We start from the raw sequence: 27,375 nt of genomic DNA on the forward strand, positions 1-27,375 counted from the left end.
CCTTTCATTCCTCACAAATCTCCACCGCAAGAAAACAACAAATATGCTTCCTTAACACAAATAATCTTGAGTTAGAATATAGATAGATACGGAAATTTCAAAGAAAAACCTTTTTATTGACAATGAAAGACAATTGGAAACCTATTTTTTCAAAGAGAAAAGCTTTAAAACACTCCTGTGAAGATAAAATTAAGAATTAGTTGGCAAGAAGGTAAGACAGAGGCATTAAAATGATATTCAAGGAAATACTTACATTCAAGGAATTACTGGGATATGAAATATATATGTCAGCAGAAAGAGAAAAAATCACAAAGTTTCACGTGGAAATTTCAATTAAAAACCTATCTTACAAGAGAAAATTACAATATCAACAGTAGCTGATGTGATAGTTTCATGCTGATCTAGAAATCAAATATTAACAGTGACTCAGGCAAAAATGCATACAAATACATGGGAAATCATTATAATTACGTTTCTTTATACCTCAAATAACCAATGGAACGTTTCTCACAATAAATAGAATTATCAGCTCGAAGTAAAATTATCATGGGAAAAAAAAGCACCTTTCAGCCCATTGAATTATTTGAATTTAATGATGTTCATTATTATAGGATCCAATATTCTAAATTATAGCTGAAATTTTATGCAATTTTTCATTACAGAGGGGCGTATGTTTTTCTTATTTTTAGAGAACATAATTCAATGAATGCTGTATAAAAATCGCTAGTACGCTTCAATCACATTTGCAGGGCCAGTACACCATCCGCTGATATTCAATGGCAATATAAAGTACCCATTAGCAATGGAAACATATCATACAAAATGGATAAGATAATTAGACCCATTAAATAAAATATGGACTGGAATGGATTGTAAATAACAAAAGTAGTTTGAATAATGAATTAATTCAACAAATGGCGTGGTAAATTCGTATTATTGGGCTTATATTTATAATTTTATCCATGAGCTCTCACAGAGTCATTTACTAAGCGATATGAATTAGGCAAAAATAGCATTGATTAGTTTTATCATTTCAGCGCAACCATTCCGTCTGCCAATCTTGAAAAATGGCGGATGAACCAAATGCAAAATGCGGATAGATATTGCCACTTTGCTAGACTCCTGATATTACAGCAAAAAAGATATACCGCAGCAATTGTGCAGAAAAAACCATAACCGACAAAAAAAAACTCAATTAGGTTGTCGTCGGGAAAAATCACAGGGCCATTAGCTGTATCTTATTGAATGAATATAACACTGTAAAGTAAAATAGTTTTTAACAATATCGAGGCAAAGCATTTCCTATGTGCGATTCCTATAGCGCAATTACTAGGTATTACCTCTTTGAGTTATCGTAGATTTAGAATTTGACGCAAAAGAGTGTGCACGAAGAAGAGATCAACGTCAGAGGAGAAAAAATTGGACGAAATAACGAAACAAGAAAGGAGCAAAAATAGGAATTCCAAGAAAAAATAAAACGAACTTTAAAAGAATTTGAAAGACAGCGCGCCCCTCGATTTGTTGTCGAACTCATTCCGCCGGAGCTGAATCCTTGTCGAGGGGCTTCGAGAGGAAGGATAAGCGGGATTTGAATTCCCCTGGGGACGTTGTGGAGGATCAAAGGAAAGATGCGACGTGAGCCGAAGAAATTCCTTCGAGGATGAAGGCCTCGAAAAGCGGCAGGCCGAGAATTCTGCGGGTGCGAAAGCTTGGGGAAGAAAGGAAAGATTAAGACCATACATTTTGGAGACGGAATATAAATAGAAAATGAGACTCATGCGGGGCTAAGGCTAAAATGAAAATAACGCACGACAAAGGAAACGAGGTGCAGGAGAAACGATATTGACAATAATGTTTAATTTCTTTTCTTCATATTCCCACCTCTTTTGTCCCATTTTTTCTGTACATCTCAAATATAACTGAAATGATGTCTTATTTTAAGCCAAGAGAGACCTTGTTTTTTTCGGGCGACATTTTTACCAGCAAAAGGGATTATTTTTACGAGCGAAGTAAAAAGGGTCCAGGGCAAATTAATTGTCTCCAAGAGGTCCAGGAATGAAGGATTAAAGAGTTACCAGAAAGGGAAGGAAGGAATAGGATAAAATCATGAAAACAGCTTTCAGTTTTGAATCACGGAGGGGGAAATATTTTCGATGACTAATGATCTCGGCTCCTTTCTATAATTTTGATGCCTCTTTGGAGGAATCGTCGTCCCTTTTGCGGAGGAGTAGGGGTTAATGAATTTCTCACACGATCAGGCAAATATCTCAACAACAATTGATGAGAGGACAGATTAAATAATAAAGAACCAACGCTTCGTCATGACCAAGGTTTCATTGACTCGCGTAAAAATTGAGATTTGCCTCTGGCATGTCTTAAAATAATTCAAAATGAAATTGCCCTTGATTTCCGTCGGTGAAACGCGTTGCACCATATAATAAAATCTGTGGAAAAGCACAAGTCTCTCTTTTTAGTATGGATATTAATTACTTCCACAAAGAGAAGCCTGAAACAATAGAATATATGCCCTTGATTTGTTTTTTTCCCAAAACGCGAAAATTATTTAGTTAAATTTTTTAATGAGTCTAAAATCACTTTCAATTTCCGGTTTTATAATAAAATTACCTTTTAGTAGAATGGAATGTAAAATTATTAATGTACGATTACCCAGAACAAGAAGCTGAAAAGATGCGAATAAGGAAAGACGTATTCACGAACAACAGACTTAATCGAAGTCCAGTGACATGAGTACTCCTAAATGAACAGTTTGAGTATGCAAATCATGTTTTCCAAATGAAAAGTTAAATGATTTTTTATAGAATCCATAGAAAAAATCTTTGTAACAAGAATCATGACCGATTTTATCTAAAGACAATGACTTTCACCATTGATACAACAATGACAGTCCAAAAAATTACGACAAACTGGCATCTACTAAGTTAACATATATTCTAAAGCATATTAAAATTTTGAGATATCGTCATTACCCCGAAGTATCATTTGAAAAGAAGAAGTTGTATTAAAAACCCCAGAAGCTCGAGCGAAGAACCTAAATGAATAATAATAGTTCATTTACAATCTATGGTAATTTATCTTAAGACAATACACTTGCCTTCGATATGCGAATTGTAATGCATATCCTTGGGGAAGTGAGATTCCCTTCGTTAAATGATAATTTCAACTGCCTCAACTCAGTCACCCTACTGCTGGCATCCAATTTCTCGATGCTAATCTAATTATGCATATGAATGGAACCGGGAATCATTATGAAATTACTATAAGAGGGCACGGAATTACTGCTAGTTAATTCACTGCTGAGTTAAATTTGTGGTAAAAGCAAAAGCGATGATTTCAAATAAGGGGAAAGGAAATATTTCTCCATAGGGGAATGAAGTCTACTTGCGAAAGACGCTTGTAGAAGATAACTTTTCATTCGATAAAAATTAATATTTCACATTACGCTGAAGAATAAAGAAGATGTTCGTAATGAAACGACTCGTTTTTTATGTGCTACAATGTATGTAATACACGTAGCATGTTGTATGCCAATAAAATTACACAAAAAATTTACAAGTCAAAACCATTGATAATATATAGCATTAAAACACCACGAACATAAGAAATATCGCCGACTGGCATTAGTTGTCCTCTCTTAGCTTACATTTATGAAAACTATTGTAACCAAGGACGGAGAAAGATGAGGTTGTTCGTTACAATGGCAAATGCGGTCGGTTAAATGTCCGACGGCTCTAAATTATGCTAGATAGCGAGCCTAAGGGTAACAAAGCGGTACCGACGGAAATGGCGAACGGCATTGGAAGGTTGGTTCAGGCTAAACAACTCGACGAACCAGACCGGAAACTGGGTCAATAATAAGATTAATGCACACAAGATGGATAGCGGCAAGTCGACCAGTAAAAGTGATTCATCATACGGAGCAGGGTGAAACCAGGAAAACGCCTCACAAAAGCTGACTGAAAACTTGGGAAGCCGGAGACTTGGGGCCAACGGATGGGAAGAAGAGGGAGACTCGATAGAGTTCCTTCGGGAGCGGAACTATTAAGTTCAGACAAGAGGTCCCAGCTCTTTGGGTGCAAGCAAATTTATTAGGCCACTCAGCGGCGGCAGATACAGCATTTTAATCCATTACACCAATCCCATCTGTTGGTGGGAGAGATGTAGGAAGGTGGGATGGGAAGTAACCACTGCCCGACGAGAAAACAATTGAATGCATTCCGAATCGTATTAAGGGGAACAAGAGGATAGAAATCCAGAGCGTAAATAATAGACATACCCCAACGCTTCCCACCTATCCTCTATGAATACGAATACCGTTTCAGGCAGACACCTTTAGGCTGGATGCAAATTCGTTGGACTGTATCGAGATTCAATGAATTATAAATACTCTATTAGCCACTTCTCTCATATATGCTTTCAAACGAACGATATATATGTTTTCAATGGAATTGAAATGGCTAATCGGAGTGGTAGCGATTTTATGTGGTTAATTTTGATATAATTTCATGGAACTAGAATCAACAACCTGTGCTTGTTGTTTTAGGAAAATTCTGAAAATCGCATTATCCTAAAATATTCTCCATTTTCCATTTACAAGTATTAACAGGTGGCAATACTATTGATATTTTTGTGGCATATTGTACCCAAGTTTTACAGCTGACAATACTTTGCATCCGATTTTTTTTAGATGATTTAGACCAATTTAGATAATTGAGCACCAATAAGTATGACTGCGTAGAGACAAGTAATTAGGAACCCGGAAATGTTTAAACCAGAAAAAAATGTCATTACACATCTTGGCTATCTTTTAGTGATGTCCTTCTCCTGCTCAACTAAGAAATCACAAGCCTTGGGATAAGCGTCGGGTTTGCCAAAGGGGAGCGAGATCCTTTTGTTTTCAAGTACTCAGTTATGTTAACTATGGTATTTAATAAGCATGTGGAATTAAGTTACCCTATTCATCGCAACTCGAAGTCACACAGTATGATAGAAAGATAAGATGTGTCAATGTTAGGTATTTATTCAAAGCGTTAAGTCAAGGCTATCATAAAATGATTCCAGCCTTCTGGACCAGAAAATTAATCTAAATTATGAATAAACGGAATAGTCTTCACTAACTAGGCTAAGATTTTTCGCACAAACTGTGCAAGAGCGGCAGAGATTGGGAGAGTTGAAGGACCTCTCGCAAATCTCTTCTCCACTTCATGTTTCCATTTTAGGCTCAACTAAGATCTCCCCCGTCTCCATCAGTCCATCTCTTACTCACTTGACTGTTGGTTCATTACTTGAGTACATACCTTTTCCCTGCGTATACCTACGGCCCAACACCCCATTCGCTACAGTTTGCTGACTAATACAGGTTAGCTCACTCCATCCTCCTCCCCCAAATATTCCTCTCCTCGAGGAATGGTTTCCCACTTCCGGCCGCTAGTAGGGCCGGTAGGGTATTCCCTTGGTAGCTCTATTGTTTTTTGCCACCAGGTCCTTAGTTTTCAGGACTCTTGAAATCTCTCATAGGGAAATGTTCCAATGGTGACAGACGGAGGCGATTGAAGCCCGAAGGGTTTATGAATAGAAATGATGCTGCGCAGACGAGAATAAAGATGCACAGTTGTGATGAAAGGATCCAATGCACAAACGCATTGAAAATGAATTTTTTTTACTCCTACACTTATCTGGTTCATGCAGTCAAAATGGAAGATCACTGAAAATCTCCCAATCTAATAACTGAGAAAGAGTAACCAATTGAGAAATGACGATTACCTAATCCTCACAGTTAGATAACAGTGAAAAAGCATGCGTTATATTTCGCAGTTATCGCAATTTCGGATATAAATTTTGCACTTTAAAGTGGACTGAGACAAACTTTTAAGTCATAATATTTTCTTTTCATATGAACAATGTCTAATCCGATTCTAATCAATAATCAGCAATAATTAGGATATATTTGGAGGCTGAAAATTACATAATTAATATGTATGGGAAATAAGCAAACTACTCAAAATTTGCGGAAATACTGCGGAGCCCTAAAGCGTTAGCAACGCCTATGATGATTGATATTGTATTCAGGAAACTCAGAAATAATAAACTAAGTATATCCACCGAATTATTATTATTGGCAGTAGTTTACCGGATTAGGGTAGGTTTTTGATGGACTCAGGCTCTACATATTACTTTTTCAGCCCTAATCACATGACCCAAAAAATCCTCAAGCTCCATTGCACACATCATAATTACTCAATTAGCCCTGTATATTTTTTACCGCCCTCATTTCCATTCAAAATGCCAATTATTTGCCTTCTTCTACCTTGCTATTTAGCAAATAAGCCATTTAAAATGTTCACCTCTTTCACAGTTTATGCGACTTTAAACACAAATAACAGCTTGCAGGATGATTTCAAAAACCTTCCTAACACATGTATTTGAAAAATCAACTAATATAATTAAAAATTAAAGAGTAATTTTTTAACAAAAATCCTGATTCAAAAAACTGCAGAAACATAAGCAGCAAAGAGGGACGTAAAAACTTGACGTCAAATTCAGAACTTGGAGACACGAAGTTAGAAATGCACACCGGATTACAGCATGTAGATTATAGCCGCGTGAAATTACATATTATTTGAAACGGCTGGGAATAGGTCGCATGTTAATGCAAGTCTCTCAACACAGCAAAGAACACGTATGCCCTAAAACATAGAAAAAATGCCCCACCAGCAGGCAATAACATTTTCTTTTTTTAACATACCTTTCCTTCAATTGGTGCACAAGGATTGTGAAATGTGTTCCACCTTTACACGCGCGAGAGAAAATTAGAACGGACGAAAACTCGATTCCCCCAAAACTTAATAAAAGGGAAAACTGTAACTACCGCCAAAGATAATTATTTCATCCTTTCGAGCACCGAGCATGAATTCGTGCAGCGACATCCCATTCCCGCCCGGCCTAACGTCCCACCCGAGTCGCCACTTTAAAGGGAATGAGGATCACGTGACTGCGTGGAGGTGCTCTAGGTACCTTTGGCGAGAGGCGCGGAATAAACATTAGACGCGTGGAATTCCTGCCAAACCGCACAAAAGCGAGTTTTCCCCCGAGAATGCAGGCGGGATGCGGAAAGATTGGAATTGAAAAAGGGAAGGGATGCGTAGGAGAAAGATATATCCGGTGAGGGTCGGGGCATAAATAGGGGGAGGATTGCACAAGGCCTCAGGGAGGGGAAAATTGTGTATCTGGCAGCGAAAGAGAGAAATTGTGGCATGCCAAACGGTAAGGGGGCGGAGAGGGCGAGAAAATGGAGCAAGATGAGGAGCAATAAGGGCCGAATAAATGAAAAAGGTGGAATTAAGTGCAAATAGTCGTAGAAAGAGAGAAGGAGAGAGAGATGGCGCGGGTGGACTGAAACGAAGGAGGGAATAAAAGAAAGGAAAACAAAGAGGATTTTAGGGCGGGATAGAAATTGTGGACAAGAATGGATGGTAAAGGCTGAAAAAACAAACTAGTGAAAAGTGTTGGTGGCAAGGAGAATGGGTGGGGATACTAAGTTGGCCACGTAGGCATAACGAGAAACAGCATGGGAAAACAACACCGAGAGATGGATGGGATAAAATTAAGACGCATGATAACAGCTCGGTATTGTGATGGGGGAGAGGGTGACAAGAAGAATGTATAAAGATCCGGGCAAAATTGAGATATAGGATTAGTGACGTGAATAAGCAATAAACCACTCTTTGAGGGACAGATGGAATTAGAAGTTTATAAAAAATGAAGAAAAAGAAAGGGGAGAGAAATACAGGTGAACGAAAGAGTTTGAGAAAGTTGCAAATTCACAAGGGAGACAGAGAAAATGGGTCGAGGAAAAGAATTAAGAGGCATAGAGGGGAAGAACATAAAGCGGAAGGAAAAGAAATAAAATCCGAGGGAGGGGAGAGTGGCCAGGGCACTGGAGGAAGGAGAAATGACGGGGTGGGGTGAAATGGGAGGAGAATTTGGGACGAAATATGGGGGTGGGACCAGCGGGAAAATTGGAACAAAATGAAAAAAAAAGCGGGCGAAGGATAAAAATATAGGATGGTTTAAGCGGAGAGGGGGGGGAGATAGAAATATGGCGCTGATGAGGGTTACGAAGGAAAGTCACCGTGAGGCTGAGAGAGGAAAGCAAGGCAGGGAGGAGAGTAGGCGAAAGGAAATGATAAGGGAAGGGGGTGCAAATAAGGGACGCGCGGGGGAGAGGAGGGGGGAGGGAAGGCATATAAAGATCTCGAAGACGTAAAAAATAAGAGGCGGGTGGCGAGGACGGGCGAGCGGGATTTACTTTTTTATGCCCTTAAGAGCAAGACGAGGGAGTGCAGGAGAATTGGAAGATATTAGAAACCGCACATTCCTCGAAAAACCCTCGGAAATCTTGAAAATTTTCCATTGAATTCCTGAAATAACCGAACAAGACGTAATGAGAAAGAGAGCGAGTGTGTGTCCTGAGTTGCGATTATCCAGGGCAATGTAAACTTTAATTCTCGGATTTGTTTACCGGCTTGTTCTGGAAGGGATGTTCTCTCGGAGGATGCATTAAGGGCAATGGGATTCATAAATAATAAGTGAAATCGGGGGCGTATGCGCTCGGGGCGGAAAACAAAACTGACAAAAGACAATCACGTTGGGCGTACCGACGGCGGATGGGGGAAAAAAATCTTCATTCCGTGCATTCGAGCGAATGATACAGGATGAAAAGGCAAATGCGAATTTCGTTATCGGGCGCTTATTATGGATCCGAATACATCCAGTTGACGTGAAAAACATTACAGTGATGGCTCGGCAATCATCAATTTTTCGCAGGATTACGTCACTCTGCACCAATACAGTGTCATGCATGTCTAATTGCTAGCACTGCCATAAGAAAACTTCATATTCTAGACAAATCATAGCAAAATTCATCACCTTGTCCAGCTTTCCACTGGCAATAAAATAACTTCCCTCAATGGCTTCTCACGAGTCATAATAATATCCAAAAAAGAATATTTATAAAAAAACTATGGACAAAATATTCAATACATTCATTTAAATATTTTGAATGCAAATTTTGCCTCAAGTGACCGCACATGCTAACCACTAATAAAATATTATTTACATAACATTCCCAATAATTCAGTAAAAAGTGTTGAATGCCGGAAAAAACCTTGTTTTTGGTGCACAATAGTTTCTTCGTGCATCTTGCAAAAACGTTTAAATATTCTACTCGTATATCAACGAATTATGTCTAAATGCTTCAAAAATTCACTCTTAGTTTAAATTTTTGCTAACTCTTTCCATTAAGGCATTGAGAAATTGGAAAAAAATATTTTAACAGTTCGATAATTTAAATTGACTTCGTTTCCCATTTCATCAATCCGAAGAGATTACCATCGATGTTGTGATTCCTATCGTGGATCTTGGAATGGAACTGAATCGAATACAAACAGATTCCGACCAAACCCAAAACTAGGTTGAAGGTGCCCATCAAATATTATATTTTTTGGAAAACTGCCATAGCCAATTCACCACTACGTCTTTGTTAGAACTTGCAAAAAGACCTTTGTAGACTTAGGGCATTATTAATTAGCTGGAGACGTTTTGCGAATCCCCTTTGCTGTATTAGGCGGTCTTAATGAATTCGGCACTTTCCTAAAGACGGGGAAAAAAATTCTCTTTCATTTCTTCATCCATTTCCCTCCCAAACCTTGAAATTCATCTTTTATTCACTTCTGCGCAGATACCTTCACGAAATTAAGGCACTTTTACAAGATGGGGAGGAACAAGTTCCGGGAGACTTAAAAAAATGTAAACAAGACATCTAAGTGCAGGACCGGGTGGAATATACCGTAATTATTATCCAAGGAAACTGTGTTCAGGAAAGAACACTCTCGAGGGGTGGGAAGGGAATTGGAATAACTCCCTTCCATATAAAAAAACAAGCAATAGGGCTGCAATTAAAAACCACGGGAATAGGTCTGGGTTCTACGCCCCCCACTCACTCCCTGTACCCCGCTCTTCATTTCACCCTGGCATTAATTAAGTTTCCACCCAGCGGGCGGAAATTAGCCCAACTATCTCGCGATTCGAGGGCATTGAGAAGGAGTAAAGAGGAAGGGGGGACAAACGAGGGTAAGTGGGGGTAGAGGAGGATGAAAAGGAGGCTTTGATCCGTCCGCCTGCCCCTCTGATCCCCCCCCCACATATTCCTCCGTCCCAGGAAGAAGGAAGCGCCTCACCCGTATCGGGCAGGGACGAGGAAAGAGGGTCGCCGGCTTCCAACTGGGAAGATTTCTACGTGAACGTGTTCGGAGAGGTTCAGGGAGGGGGTGGCGAGAGGAGAAGAAAAAAAAGAACGATGGGAACCGCACTGCATTCCATCGGGTGTTCCATTAAGACAGGGACCCACCGCCGCCGGGGGAATAAGTGGGACGACGAGGAAACCCATCCATCGATATGAAGTATGCATGTAAGTACGGGGGAATCGGATCCGGATTTAGAAAGGTGGATGGAGACGGAGAGTAGGAAGGAGCAACTGCAGGACCAGGTGAATCCCAAAGCTCGCGAAGGCTAATCATTCACAAGGTAGAACTCACGCCTGGGTTTCGCGGTGGAGGACGGATAGAGGGGGTGAAATGCCCCAACCCTTCCAAGGAAGACTTTTACAGATAGAGACGAACCCTGAGCCATTTCCACAAGTTTCTCTGGTAAAATTTTCTCAAAACTAAATTACCATATCGAATCTGACTAGAGCAAACTAGCCATAATCCGAGGTCAATTATGAACTTTATCGTGAGAAACAAAGACAAAGAGGTAAATAAGGTAGTAACAATATTTTGATGCACAGCAGCTACAACTTACATAGTTTTGCGTACTTATTAAAGGTAGATCAAGACAAAGAGATTCATATGAAAATGAGCTGAAAAGTGTACTTTATAATTTCGTATAAATTGATTTCATTGTTGCTTCTATGTCCGCCGGCAGTTGATGTTCAAGCATAATAACTACCATCTTATTATCTCTCACCAATATGAAGTTTATCAAGTTTAGTTTAAGCAGTTGTTGAGCGGATACTTTGCCCCCAAAATGTAACTAAATCCTTTTTAATTCACTTAAAAATGATACTTTTATTTTGAGAGTACAAGATAAAATTTACTTCAAGGTAAAACTCATCGGGAATTATTGAATCGTGACTTTTTCCTCCAAGGTCTAAAAACATGTAAAAATTACATTTTCCCTGCTAGAAGGCACGCAGGAAGTATATAAATGATCCACAAAGTGAACAATGTGCCCATTGCCGTTTCGATAAGCCGATATCTTCCAGGTCAGTGAATTTTCAGGAAGCGAGTCATTTCGTTTCCCGATTCCTATTCAACAGGGAAGACTAATCCCCGTAACCATCAGGTCAGAGTACGAGCGCTTTAGCCCCTGGAATAGTCCAGATGGCCGACTATTATAAGGCAATATCGACATTACTGTATTTATTCTTATGGACCGTCTTATTATTAGTGGAACGCAGTGGTAAAGCAGTCGATAAAAATAAAATAGCAAAATAGGAAACAAGATCCCCAATAAAAACTCGAATCATCATGAGAATGACACCGATGTCTCGTCCAATGGATATTAACAACGAAGGCAGGAAATTCAATTTCTCCAGTCGATTTCTGGGGAAGCTTTCTGGGGATTTCTGGAGACTTTCGGGAGAAGCCCTTTTTTCGACCATAAAACCATTAAAAAATTAAAATTATAATCCCCCTCCAACCCAAATAAATCACGACGAGGCCCACGTCAAATCGGAATGATAAACAACGAAGCATTTTCTGTGTTTAAATTGAGCCCTAAGAACCAAGGTAAAGACTCGACTTTGTAACTTTACTTTTTAGTTTAGGGCGGAGGGATTCGTCCATTACTTTGATAGTTATATCTCTGGGACACCCGAGACATAAGCAAACTAACAGTCTCTCTCCAACTAATTTTCGTCCCTTTCCCAACCCCTTAACAAAGCATTTATTGTCCACGTCAAGCGCTTGGTGCATGACAGCGATGAAACTTGCCCGACTTAGGTCTCAATGACTAAAAGACAATGTCTCTGCATGTGTATGGGAGATGAGGTTAGTCGAAGGCGAGGCGAGGCGAGAGGTGAGCAAAGGACTGGGGTTAGGATGGGTGGATGTACGGGGGGGCGGGAGATGGTGGAGAGGGTTAAGAGATAGATAGCAGAGAGGTAGAGAGACGGGGAGTATCTAGAACTCTAAATAGGATGATGCCCACAAGATGGATGTGCGTTTTTGGGAAGTGGGATGGGGGTGGGGAAGTGTTTGACGGTGTGGCGAGGAGAGTAAGGCAGTTCGGGTGGTAAAAGCGGGGGAGAGGAGGAAATTGGCGGGGTAGGGACTCAGGGGCGGGGGAGACGTGCGCGCTGCGGGAGTATGAGGATGTGTCTCCGCTGGCAGGGATGAAGAGTGATTGAGGTGAGCGTTTGGCAGAAGTGAGGCGGGATTGGTTGGGAGAGAGCTCCGTGGATCGGGGAGATGGAGAGGCAGCGGTGGACTGATACGAAACTTGTCCACTTAGATTTGGACTGGGAAGTGGGGGGCGGGAATGGAAGCTTAGTGAAAGAATGGGTTAGCAGGAAGGGCGAGGAGATGGAAGACTTATCAGGAGAAGGGTAGAAAGAGGAAAGTGTCAAAGGAGAGAGGGGGTATCGACAGAGTAATTAGGACCCGGGATAGAATGTAACATTGGTGGATTATGCTAAGAAGACATCATCGGTGAATGCCAATGTCACCATGCGTAAGCCTTCACTTTGCACGCCTAGGGCAAGAATGGAATAAGGCTGCGGTAGGAGTTTCTTTCTATACATTTAGCCGGAAGAGGTGGAAAACACGAACATTAAGATAAATGCGTTAAGCGATAGCTTCAATAAATAAAGTTAGAACATTCTACGTGTATGTATATATATGTGTAAATATATATATATATATATATATATATATATATATATATATATATATATATATATATATGTATATATATGTATATATATATATGTATATGTATATATATATATATATATATATATATATATATATATATATATATATATATATATATATATATATATATATATATATATATATATATATATATATATATGGTGGAGATATATAACTTTACAAACAATGCTGCACAGACTTTTGATTCCTTGGTGATTTAAGAAAAATATAGTATTATAGGGAAATCAATACGAAAAATTTCACAAAAATACCTCTGTTGAAAACTGTTGAAGTTTGCTTTTTCTGAATAGACACAGCAAACTTCAAAAGATTCTGGCAGAGACAACATTTCTGCAGAAGAGAGGTAAGAAAATGGTGGACATGAAATATTGGATTTTTAGAAAGAGAACGGATTAAACGGATGACGCGTGAAGATGACATTAATTTCAGAAATATAGATCGTTCCATCAAAACTTATATAGATTAGAAGTTGCAGTGTTTAACTGTTTAACTTCCTATGCTCTTATTCTGTGAAGAAATTCAACAAAAAATGTCTGATATCGTTTGATTTATTAGGCAGACTTAAGAAAGTAGTAAAGAAGCTGATAGCAAAAAAAGCTAACAAACTTGAGCAATTAATGGTAATGAGGTTAAATAAATAGATAAAATTTAGATTAAAGGCGAGGAATAAAAATAAGGTTAGAGCTAGGTACAGTACAGAAAACGGGAGAGAAAACAAAGAAGTGATTTTTAATAGGACATGATAGATGATAAGCAAGAAGGAAGAAAGTTCCAACACTAAAACCAAATAATGCAGAGAAGGGGAACTAAAAAAATAAACTGATAATTGGGGAATAAAACTAAAATAATGCTGAGAGTAAATCAGATTAATGTATATTAGATGTATCAGATTAATGTAAATTTGTATAAAGAACTAGGAGAGAAATATCGTTTACAACTGACCTTTGACTTAATCAACTAAATTTTGAAAAAGAGTGATTTTTAGTAAACTTTGATACCTCTCTGCATTGTATTTAATAAAGGAAAATATGGCAATACAGGTAAGGATAGGATTAAACAGAAAATAAAGGAAAATTTAACAGGTATGAACGCTAAATGAAAGATGAGAAGGTATTCTGAGAATACCACCGGACGGAGGATTAGAGAGAAAAGATCGTATCATGAGAAATAGGAAGGTAGGCTCCAATGGAAAAACCTCACCGAAGCCAAAGAGATGACTGCTTCTCTTACCACCTTGCGCTAGCCGTCGAAAGCAACGACTTCGTAGATAAAAGAGTGGCACAGTTTCAGGCGTGAATTAGTGGAATCGGCGCATTTAGTAAGTAAACCTTTCTACTAGTTAATAAGTTTATTTCCGACCAGGTAACGATTCACTAAATCATCTTAATGTGAACGATAAAATATATGTAATTCCTTCCTTCTCTCCGTCTAGCCCTTTTTCATCTAGATATGGTTTTATGACGTCTCTGTACATTAAGTTCGCTGTGCATGAGAAAATGAATATATGAGGAACAATTCAAAATAAATCCACTAGTATAAACAAATAACCAGGCCATCGACAGTGTTTAGCCAGATTTAGTAATTGAAATGAATAAAGAAGGGGATAATAATCTAAAGAAAATAGTTTCTTCCAGTAATTTGTGGGAGAATATCTTAATGTTTAATGAAAATGGGATCAAATACAAATTAAAAGCAACTAAAAAAGGCACAAGAAGAGAATAAATGTCTAAAGGAACCCGAGGGAGGGGGAAGGGAGATGACGCGAATGACGCTAGAACGAGAGAACTGGGACGGTGTGGACTTGGAAGATAAGTATAGCTCCAACGAGAAATTCGAACCTCGTCCCCTGCCCGACCTCCCTCTCTCCGGAAAACGCTCCTAAAACCGCCTCCCAAAGCCTTCGAACTCGCTCTCTCCCCACGACCAAGCACACAAACCCACGCACCCTTCATTCCCACCTTCCGCCATCCCCAAGGCATCCCCTACCCCTCGGGTTTGCAGGGGGGAACTTCCACTCAACAGTCTCCCCCCGGCACAATTAGAAGTGAGTTCCCCTTGTTTCTTCTCTCTCCGCCTCCTCCTTACCACCCCTATCCCTCGCACTCCGCACCAACACAACACCAACGCCTCCCTCTACGGTGCGGCTCAGCTTGCTTCCATTCGCTGCTTAATGCCGCACCCGAACTCCCTCACAAATCGATTCCCCGCCTTCTCCTTGAGTTCTAATTCCTCTTGGTCCCTTACACCTTCCTCGCTAGGCCAACACCCCCTCCCCTCAACCCTATGTCTCTCTCTCTCTCGACCTCGCACTCCAAAACCCTAAGCGTTTTTACCTTCCCGCCCCACTCTTATGTGGCTCAGATGCTCCCCGTTCCCATGCAAGTGCTGTTAAAGCCTTCACTCTCAGCTAAGGTGTTCCGCGGTGCGGAGTCTTAGAAGGGAGACCTTTTGTGAGGGTTTTCGAGGCGGAGGGCACGGGAAGAGAGAGAGGAGGTCGAAAGAGGATGAAGAGAGGAGTGAGGCTGGGAACAATATTTTTCGAGTAGATCCGACGGCCATCACTACTGAGGGGAGGCGGAGAATACTGATACGAATATTGGCTTGGAGTGGAGCAGTGTCGCGAAACTTGAGTTTATCCCCATTAGAGCAGGGGGTTCAGGGGGAGCAGGGGGATTCTGCCATCAGATAGACCCTCTGTGGCTTAGCTACTAAATGGAGGGACGTAAATCGGACCGCATTCTTTTATTGCAAATGTCTTCCAACCTCCGTGGGTAGCAGATTGTCCGTTGTTGGAGCCCAAAGGTCGCTTCTGTACGTTTTGGGTCGTTAAATCCTAGCGTATTTTGAAATGCGTTAAAAAATTGCGCCTCCTCACCATGGAGTCCAGGTTATCACTTAAGTTTCATGCGACAATTAATAAATAAAAAAATGAAAATATTAATTAAAAACGTTACCCCCTTTATGATGCCACTAGTAAAGAAAAATTAAAACTCATGAGCTACAAAAAAAATCCCCCTGCGAATTTACTGAGTAAGTGCTTATATCACTCCTGATTATCGTCATCATTTCATTTTGTAATTTAGTAAAATTTTCGAACGCGCCATAAGGCTACGCACGTATCCTGCCACTTAGACTCAATTTTTGAGCCGACTTTAACCTACATGGAGAAAAAGTACTTCATGCATACGATAAGATGAGTACAGTCGAAAGACTCAATCAAATTAGGTATTAACGTCAAATATTATTTTCATTAAACCTACAGTTAAGTTGATTAAATTAGCTAATTTTTAAAGTTTACATTTAAAAACTATTCTTTTACATTTTGTGCATAAATTGTCATGGAAAATATTAAATGCAAAGAGTAATACTATCTCTTATCCCATCAAAAATATATATTTTTTAACCAAGGATAAATTCAATAGTAACGATTACTGCTTTAACGACCAGATTGAATTACTTTTCCTAAAGGCACATAAAGACTGCGAAAAAAGTGAGGGAAACAAAACTAATTAAATTCGTATTACGTACTAAGGTCCTTTCCGTGCAAAACGTTACCGAAAGGGGCACTTCTGCAGATTCCATCGTAGCCTATAAATATCTCGCACAGTCTCAGAATTTTTATTAGCATTCCGAGAAGAAAAACGAAGGCTGACTCTAACTTTGTCATTTTTTCCCCTGGAAGACTCAAAGATATGAGAGAGAAGAAAGACCGCTTGAATATTAATACTCATTCGGAAATACCGTCACCACCATTCGCCTCGATGGTCTTGATCCGTCGTCCTAACGACAGCCACGTAGCCAATGAAGGGGAAGGACAATGGGATGGCATAATGGAGAGGAGGGTGGAGCGAGGGTTTAGAGAATGAAAGGATAAAGAGCGTTGGAAAACGAGAATGGTGGGAGAGAGAGAGAGAGAGAGAGAGAGAGAAAGTGAGAGAAGGGGAAATGAGGGGAGGGAATACAATCCAGGAGGGGAAGAAGAGAAGGGTTTGGACATGAGAGCTCTCTCGCGCATGCAAAAGTCGGGTCCTCCGAGGACCCATCAATCATATGGCTAGCAATGGAATGAGAGATGAGGGAGAAAGTGGCGAGGTCCTCCGCATGTTTTCCAAGTAGGAAGTTGCTGAAAAATGAGGATGTGTTAACATCTCAAGGGCGGTTTCTTTCATTTTTTTCTGCAATATTCAAACATATTAGCCCATCGATTCGATTTAAAAGGACAATGTTTTCTCAGGCATTGTGGACATTAATATAACCTTGAATTTTACCACGCCCGGTATAAAGTACGGTGCGAACTGTTTCTCAGATTTAGAGTGATAATGGGATTTATTTAAAAAGTTGAAAAATAATACGTTGACGAGTTAAAGACGCAATCATAATCGAATCCTTTTGGCTACGCGCAAATGTTTACTTCACTCATAACGCCATGTGAGAGGAAATACCTTTGCAGGAGAAGAAAAATTATATCTGGCCACGCTATTTTTCCCGGTTTTGGAAAAGATAGAGTAATAATAAAACTCATAAAAAAGACGCTGCCTGGACCGATTGAACGAGATTCAAATGCTTCCCGGAGGCAAAAGGAAAATTAAGAGCCTAAGTAAGCATAATTCGGGCAAACATAAAACCAACTAGTGGGAAGAAGCCAGTTAAAAATTTCAGGGATGTTCTGCATTGAATTAGCAACCGATTAAAAAAAAATTGCTTCTCAAAGCAGATTTCTAATTTCAAGCGTTTTTCCATTTACTACACCGCTCATTACTAAGGAATTATTTTCTGCGGAAAACTCTAACTAGCCTTAAGAAAAACAATACAAATCCACAGCATCGCTACAAAATAAAATAAAACTATAGCCTTCCACCTTACGTCGTGTTTCTCACTGCCCCCTCAGCTATCATTTCCACCGCTCACGTCTCTCTTCCTTGTTATTTTTGTGTGTGCGTCCATTCCATTACCCCCCCACCCTCCAACCCCTATTTTCCTCCCTTCATCTCCAACCCTTAAAATCAAATTTTTAATAGAGGAGGACAAAGAAATGCAATTCGCCCCTTTTCCCTTAACAAAGGGAAACCAACACGTCCTTTCCCTCTGCCCCCTCTCCTAAAAAAAAACCCTCATCCCCACGCCTTGCCCACTCCTCCCATTTCTCTTCCCAAGAGAAAATAAAACGAGACGGTAAAAAAAATCCATCTCTTTTTGCCTCGCCACTCCCATTCCACTCCTCTTGAAGAGGGTCATTTCTAACGCAGAAATATCTTCACCGTCTCCAAAAGTCTAGAGGGACTTGGAGGAATCGGTTATGGAGAAGAGGGGGATTGTTCCCTCGTCCCACCCTTTCTTTTACTCGCGAAGCCGTCCTCATCAACACCCCGAGCACTTCCTGCCAGCCGTTTGCGCTCAAATCAACACGCGCACCCTTTTAATCTTTCCCCATGGAAATGTATCCGTTTTCACTTCCTTCTCCTTGAATCTTGTCCTGCGGAAATAATCCGGGAGGACTAAAGAAAGTGGAATATTATAATTACTTCTTCTCTCGCACACATTAACATTTAAAATGGCATTATTTCAGCAAACTGTACTAGAACTCCCCTTGTTTTAGCAATCGACACCAGTCCGGATTCCCTCATTTTCATAATCCTGTACTTTGTAAATTTTCCTTTTTTCATGTCTGAGATATTTTTTAAATAAGAGGAGCATTCAAATTAATGCAGATAAATTTCATACAGGATGGGGAAGTTTGTTCATTCGTGTCGGTAGACGAGCAATGTGAAAAGGAAATTTGCAAATGTGAGGGGGTAATATGTTGAAAATATACATAATAATGAACATAATTAAATTTTTCCAACAAGAAACTATTAATGAGTGACTACATGCGATGAAAATGGCTTTCTTTATTTTCTAGAAACAACACTCCCCGAGTTCCCGAGGAATGAAAAGACTCACCCAGAAGGAAAATCAACAAATTCACCACTTCTAATACTGGTGACCGATGCTTCAGATGGAATATTTCCGCGAAGCAACAAAATACAAAATCATGAAGATGATGAATCCTAATTACGTACGCAACTAAGTGTCTGTCTAATTTACGTGATTAATATCCAAACAGAATTACCCCCTTTTCAGTCATTCATTTATTCTTCGCTTGTGTATGTTTGATATAAAATAAAAAATAAGAATGGGGGAATCATTGGGATGGTGTTATTTTCATAAGCGAAAAGAAGATAATAAATATACTTCAAAGAGACTGATTCAACTCTGAAATCGCAAACCAGAAAGATATTGATACTACAGTAAAATATTTCATTTCTTGAATCATATTACTTCGACTTTCCTATTTCTCATCTACAGTCATCATCTGTTAACCTTACCTACTGTAACGAATTGTTAAGGCAATAAACTAACCATTTCCTCACAACAGTACACTATAACTAAATCCTATGCTATCCATATAAAATTAGCACAAGCCGCAAAGAAAATTCTGCAAAACACAGACGCAAACCGAGAATAAGGATAGGAAAACTGCCAAAGGCGATCAGAAGACTTTCAAGAACGAAAATCTTTTTCAGTTGCGTCAACTTTTTCCCCACCTAATTACACATTCCTTGCGACATTTGCGATCTTTCCTTGTGTATCGGATTCGGAAAAAATTGAAAGGGTCCTGGAATGTGGAATGTATTCATTCGATCCAATATTCTCGCATATATTGGGACTGTTCTCTTCATATCCTGCCGCTCTCCAAACATCCGCTTTGCCCGGAACTTTCCCTTTCTTCGAGGGTCTACTATTCGATTCATCACCTAGTAGCTCGCCTTCCTCTACACCCAGGACGGAGGGCACTCTAGCAAACTTTCAACCAATGCCTTCTCTCTCTCGCCGGTTCCCTATAACTCCCACTCTACTCTAGCAATCCTACCTTTTATATACATTCCGGCCTTCCCTTACCTTGCCGAACTAAAGAAACGGCCTTCCTATCCACCACGTCCCCAATAATGCCCTTCAATTCGTCACAGGAGCTATTGTACGCGAGGATTTCAATTTCACCCCATTATTATCTCAGAAGGTCTTGAAGGAGAATAAAGTTTTTTTCCGAAGAAATCTGGGAGGAATTGAGAGGAAGAGAAATGAAATGAAAAAGGAAAGAGCGGATGCGATTAGAGAAGGCCAAAGGAACACCGACGTGTTTCCGGTATTACAATTTTCTTTCCAATTCTTACAGGACTTCCTTTAACTCATGTTTCCATTCATAGATATCCCAGCAACATTCAGCCATGAACCAATATTTTAGGCTAAAATTAATGTTCTTGGTTTCGTAATTTTGATAAAAAATTTTTTTTTGGCCATTCCCTCATCCGCTTTGTCCTCGGAATCGTGTTTCCGTCTCTGGGACGAATGTTTTATGCTAGTAAAAATCAAATCACCTTAAAATCTTGATTTCCATACGAGTTGAGATTGAGAATCAAATGAGGCGGCGAAACTTTAACATTAAAACCATTTCTTGAGATTATTTATTTGAATTTGAAATGCTTCCCAACTCGGAGTATCATGTGAATAAATCATGTAATCGGTTTCAAAAATAAAACAGTATTTACTCTCCCCAAGTAGGCAAATGTTTTGAGCAACTCTCTGCAGACTGCAAACATTTATTTCTCCTCTGGGATTTCGACGATGATATTTAACGTTGCTTGTACACAGCATGTTCACTAAGTAATTGGCTAAATCTAAAAATATCCCAAATTTAGTCATTGAGGTCGAGGTAAGGCATCTGAAAATGCCCCCAACAGTAAATGTAAGCAAAAGTTTTGATTATTTTTAATTAATATAATTTTTACCCAAACATAAAGAAACAACGACGCAATATAACAAGATATCACGGAATTGGGCTTCCATTACAGAAAAAATTAAATTATAAGAAAAAAATAAGATTGAGTCATAAAAAAGATTATTTTCATCTCTTACTATTCTCTATTGATGTGACTTAACTTGTAACAAGTATGGTGGCTTCTATGGGAGTTTAAAGGAATTTTAAAATGTCTACCATTCATACCAAATAATTTCTCAATTATGGATTAATAAATATATTGGATGAAGAAAAATAATGTAAAATTAAATGATTATTTAGCGTATTATTTTCTATATGTTACCAAGAAAAAAGAGAACTTCATAATGCGAAAAAAAGTACTTTATCCTTAGAAAAATTCGTTGGGTAGAATGGAACGCATAAAAAATGTCTCCACAGGGAAACTATTATGTAGACCGTCAATTACACTAGTGGATGCAGTGTCCGTTAAAACAAAAATATTCCATCCCATTTATGAGCCAATAGATTTTGACTACGTTAATATTAACCAGATTTAAACAGCAAAGACATTTCTTTTACTTAAATGAGAAAGATTACATCCGTAATTTTCACGCACGAAATTACATAAAACTAGAATATAATTGTCTTATGGTGTCGTTTTAAATTCATCCCCCTAATATAATTTTAAACTGAAAACAATTACAATTTTACAGAAGTAGGAAGACAGCGGGCAAACGGATGAGTCATTTATCAAAGATTAAACAAATAGTAATGAAGTTCGGAAACAGAAAATATATCATGAGTTCTGGGCGCTAACCAAGGAACGAGCAACGTGTACAAAAAATGGGTCTACCTGCACGATACGTAAGCATATATCCGAGGTCTCGAAAAGGGTAACGCTGAAACAGCTACTCATCTCTTAGGAGAATTGGAGAGCACATTCTTTTAAGGTGATGTTCCACCCACTTTCCCATCCACTCATTCGTCCAACTCCCTGTGAGCATATCCGCCGCCTGGATTTCCAGCGAGCCTTCCTCCCAGTCCCAATCTTAATCCCATCCCCGTGCGCTTGTCCTTCCGTAAAACTCCTCTCTTTCCTCTTCTTTTAGAGGCCTACCGCCACTCCCTAAACGCCACTATTCCTCTAGGGGAGCAGAAGCTCGAAGATGCAGAGAGAGAATGTTCGCGGGATGGGAGGCCGCGACTTATTCCAGCACTCCTTTGGGATGAAGTCTCAGAGAAAGGTGTAGTCGGGCCGACTGCGCGTGGAATCTCTTTCTATATCCATTCCTCGACCTTCACTGAACCCGTCTCTTCACGACTCTCAGACAACCCTTCCCAGGCGGCGAGCTCCCTTCTCTCCCCAGCCCGCTTGGGGGGGGGGGGGAGACGTGGATGGCGTGACGGGCAAAGGGAGGCTGAAACGCTCTCTTCGCATGGGGGAGAGAATGTAAGCCGATGTTTCATTTTCACGCATGTAATTTTTTTCCTCTCGCCCATGCCTCCCCAACTGCTCCTCGTGAGCTCCCTCACGCGATGAAATTCTCCTCCCGAGGTTTCAGGGAACCGTAAACACGTGCATGCCTGCATTTACAGCAGGCAGTGAAAGTCGGGGGGAACGCCGTGGGTTGAGCCCTCGCGCCGGTTCCGCTGCTCATTATACGGGGAGATAATCTGAAGAGAGTTGTTTCATTAAGTTCAAGGCGAGACAATGCGCTTATTAAAACCTAACTAATTCCAGCCGTTCCTGTCGAACATTCAAAACCGAAGGAGATCTAGGAAAATAACAGTTTCTAGTTTCTACGCAAAACGGTAGCCATAGCCAACTTTTTACGTAACATCGTCCATTTCTACCCTATTAATTCGCAAGGGTAAGCTGGTTTGAGATTTCAGATAGTTAAACTGATAAAGTAAATAGCTAAATTCAAATTTTGATTTTTCTCAACATCCAAATGAAGTTTAGACAAGGGTATCTAAAATATAAAATATTTATAGTTAAGACTAGGGATAAAAGCAATCTAATCAAATACTAAAATAGGTCAATGTCCCATTTTTCACATAATATCGCTGATCTCTTAAAATTCATGGAATTTGTAATTAAATTGTCCTAAGGATTAAACTTTTGCAGCATTTTTGTATAAAAGGCATACATTTTAAATAGGTGTCATAAGAATTCACGTCAAAACAGTGTGTTCGTTATGGGCGTACGAGGTTTTCGACACGACGGAGAAGAGTAAAATAAACACACCAGAATGGAAGAAATGATGAGGCCCAGGTTCAGGACTGGTCATAAAAAAATTACGACGAAACAAATTAATCACATTTATCGTGAGTCACAACGAGTCCCTCGGAAAATGTCTGAAAACGTTGCGGTGTTCTTTTACTGTAAAACGCAGCGGAGGTTTCGAATATTTCCCAAATATTCTTTGACCTCAATTACTAAAAAAAATAAAAAACTCGGAAGCAACACGAAAACTGACCATTTTTTCCCATTCACCCTCGTAACACTCCGGAAAGCTACATGCAAACTTTTAACCCAAGCACCGAAGTCATTCATCACAAACGATTTCCTTCCCTCGCTCCTCTCCATCCCTCTTTTAACTTCACGAGAATTTACACGGAGGCCTAGAGCTACAAGAGTACTGCTAATTGCTCAAAACTCTTGGTTAGAGCATGGAGAATAGTTCCATTCATTACCATTCACACGTGGCAAGTTGAATCGAATCGACGTCTTTCGGAAAGAAATTCCGAATGGTAAAAGCAAGAAAAAAATAGAAGTGGGAGATTTATGGGACTTCTAGAGAAGCACGGTGAGCATGTAACACAACAACGGTGAAAATTCGGAGCCGAAAAAAACCGCCGCCACGCCAAGAAACACGCAAAAAAGTGGGAACACAAGCAACACCCGTCTAAAATCACGCGACGGCTCCAAAGTCACTCAATCATCCTCAGGACCCCTATACAAGGCCAGCACAATTAAACAGCGGCGAACTGAAGGACCCGAAATACGACTCTTGTCAAGAAAAATACTGAAATAATTTTGCGAAACCGAACAAAAAGCTATGAAATCGAAAAAGATGGGGGAACATGAGGATCGATCGACACGGGGAAGTCACAAAAGGGAAAGATTTGAGAGGGATAGAATTTTCTCGAGGAATTGGAAAATAATTTCGAAACCTATCATTCTCGACAAAAAGGAGAACTTCTGTGAAGAAGAAGTGTTAAGCTCACTTTTATTCTGCGATATGAGAAATGCCATCAATATTGTTAAGATATGATGAAATGTCAAAGAAGTTGAATGTCGTCGATCTTGGTTCGAAGAAATGTCGACTAAACGTTAACTCGATCGTTAACCCGTTTATATGATACCGATATGAGCGCTTACCGTAACTTATTATGATGCCTTGGTAGAGGACCAACCATATAAAAATATGACGTGTAATCACTGAACACATGCAGAACAATAGAATCGAAATTAGATTTTTTACGAAAATTAAAGGCGACATTTTTACGGCGAAGAGTACATAGGCCATTGGAAGTAATCATATAGAAGAGTCAATGCGCTTGAGCTACAGAACCTGCAGCATACTCAAGGATATTCTTTAGTAAAAGAAGTAGCGTAAAGATGTCAAGGTTAGGGATGATGTAATACCAAAGCATAATTAAAACGTCCTTTATTTGTCAGGTAAAAAACATAGTTCCACAAAACCAGATGAGGTACACAGTCAAAATTAAAATATAACATTACATTTGCGGCTGTAAAATAATAAAAATCAACCTAAAGAAGACAATAGGAAGAAATATTTTCATTGTCCTCGTGAAACAACTTAGAAGAACGTAAAATTAAAATCAGGCCGTATAATTTAAAGACGGGCATAAAATCTTACGGCAAATTTGGTGCGCCAGGTGGCAAGAGATATGGAGTTTTAAAGATTAAGTTTGAAAAAAAATGAATAGGTGTAACTTAGCAATGGATGCCCATATAGACAAAACGGGAAAAGAAATGGCGGGGGCCCATGCGATAGGCGCTGAAGATAAAGTGACCAGAAGAACACAAAGGAGCGAGAAGATTTATTGAAGAGATGGGGAAACAAGAAGGGGTTACAGTGGTTACGGGAGGGCAAAGAGAGCGAGTGAAAGGATGGTGAGGAGAAGAGGAGAGAGTGAGAGTAGAGAATTCCAAGAGGAGAAAATTAACGAGTATTGGGCGTGGGGGCAAAAAAAAAAGGCCAACGGGTTGAAAGACACACGGGGAAGGAGACCGATTTTTTTCTCCCTAACCCTGAAAGGGTTAGAATTTTGACCCAACCCTCGCCCCTTCCTCATCAAAGTCTAACCTATATAATATACGATAGCTTCAAGTTGCTCAATGGGAATCATCAAGGTTTTAACTTTAAGTGATCACATATTTACTCAACGTTTCCTACAAAAAATAAGAGTTGCGGTTCAGGGTAAGACAGCCAAAACTTTGGCGTAAGTTGCAACAAAACCTGACGAAACTTTATGAGGACGGCAGTTTTTGCAGAAAAGGGGCGATTACTGAGGTCATTTTTGCTTTTAGCAAGAGTGCGTGATTTAGACTCGGGATAACCAAGCTTGGAGTGGAACTTAAGAGAAATCCTCAGGATTGGCATGCTCTTAACGAAAAGCACTTGGCAGGCCACGGTTAGCAGTTCTACCCCATGAGCCCAGTTTTCGAACAAGAAATGGTTCGAATTAGGATTTGTAATTAATTTCTGTAAATCTCTCAACCAAAGGAATCTTAACCTAAGTCTTGGGCGCGATATGCAAGTGTGCTTGCCAACGGGTCTTGGGACATTGTTCTGAAATCTGGAAAATAAGCCCCTAGGGCATATATTTCTACGATACCATTATTCACAGCTATTACGCAATTGAGCGTCGATTTAGTTCACTTTGCCATGAAATCAAAATTGTATGCCTAATGGGCACTTGAATTTGATCGGGATCGTAGTATAGTTGATCATTAATTCAGAGAAAAAAATATTTGTGTCTAATTTATATTAGCGATATAGGGAAATTTATAAGGTCCACATTTATTTAATTTAAATGTTAACGATTTAAATAAATATTTAGAAGACAGAATTTGACTGCAATTAATAACATTTGAAATAGGATATATTGCATAACTGGAACAAACATAGATATAGTGCAATTACATCGTGCACCGTATATTCAAGATTTACTGTTTTAAGCGGCTTACTACTAATACCTAATGGAGGTATACACTTAATATGCCTGTATAGCATATGATTTGAAATAATTTTCTGTTTTGAAATAGATATTTCATCCACAACGTTGTGCAGAAATACTTAAGTAATTAAAATTATAAGTTACGAATAATAAAATGGCCGCATTATAGAAAACTTGTATCGTCATTATAAATCTTTTTGTGATCTAAATCACATTAACCTTAGGAGTGGGATCTTCAGCTAAATCTGAAAAAAAACGTCCAGCTATGGATTTCTGGTTAAAGAAATCCTTACACCCTTAAGCATAGAGAAAAGGAAGGGTAGAAACAAATTTGGCGGACTGAGTAAAATACGTGAGCCATCCAAAAATGGAACATACCATGGGAGCAACACTTAACGTCTGCGGAGCTGCTTTCAAGGAACAACATGGGTTATTCAAAGAGATAGCTGGGAAAAGCTCGAATGAAAAAGTTAAGAAGAGTGATTTTTTACGTTGGATAAACTTCACCTTGAATTTGCGTCAATCATTTGAGACCCTGTATAAGAGCAAATAATTTGGGAAGAAAATAGGATCAAGAGAAAAGTTTCTGCTTCGTGAAAAATCGTTACGAAGGCATCACATAATTATTGGGTAGTCTGGTTTTGAATCCACAGAAAGCAAGAAGATTACATGCATAGCTTACCTGCCTTGTATATGTGAACACAAATAACTCAAATACAATCAAAGTTCAACGCTTACACGGAGGAAATAATTTTAAGCCTTGTTACGTAGGGGTTCAAGGCCGAAATGAGAAGTGAACTTTATTGAAAAACAAACCGTTACTCGTACAAACAATCCTTATTCCCCCGCACAAACCGTGAACTCAAGAGCGGAAACACAGTGCAAAACAGCTCTCACTTCCTGAAAATTAAATTAGGCCTTGTAATTGATAATTACTAGCATACCGAGTGTTAATGATCGCTACCTATTATAGCCGATTTTAGTTCACCATCCGATGAAATCACATGGTGAATTAAAACCCCCCGCCACTTCACCTAGAGGCGGCTTGCAAGGCAAGATAAAGGTGTAAGACAAAGAAAATATGCATAAAACATAACATCTAGAACAAAAGTAATCCATCGTCGCTCTCACTTTCTCGTCCCAACTACATGATTGAACTCTTACTGCAGAAGAGCAAGTGGCTGGAGTTGGCCTATAAGCTCGTCGAGGAGGATAAAGAGAGGTTTCGCCTTCCACCTTATATAAAGCACTTGCGCACTAAAGTTGTCCACAGAGTGAAGGACGACAGAGCCAATTGTGCCGAAGAATAGGGAAAATGATGGGGAAATAACTGTC

General features: G+C 39.5%; 1 protein-coding gene across 1 annotated transcript in view; it reads right to left on the reverse strand.

Annotated features, from left to right (window-relative positions):
- The window catches only part of CadN (neural cadherin), a 1,574,690-nt gene that overhangs the window by 109,783 nt on the left and 1,437,532 nt on the right, over positions 1–27,375 (reverse strand). The gene's annotated exons all lie outside the window — the stretch shown is intronic.

Source organism: Hetaerina americana, unplaced genomic scaffold (genome assembly GCF_022747635.1).
Source record: "Hetaerina americana unplaced genomic scaffold, ioHetAmer1.1.p SCAF_5, whole genome shotgun sequence".
NCBI classification, from domain to species: domain Eukaryota; kingdom Metazoa; phylum Arthropoda; class Insecta; order Odonata; family Calopterygidae; genus Hetaerina; species Hetaerina americana.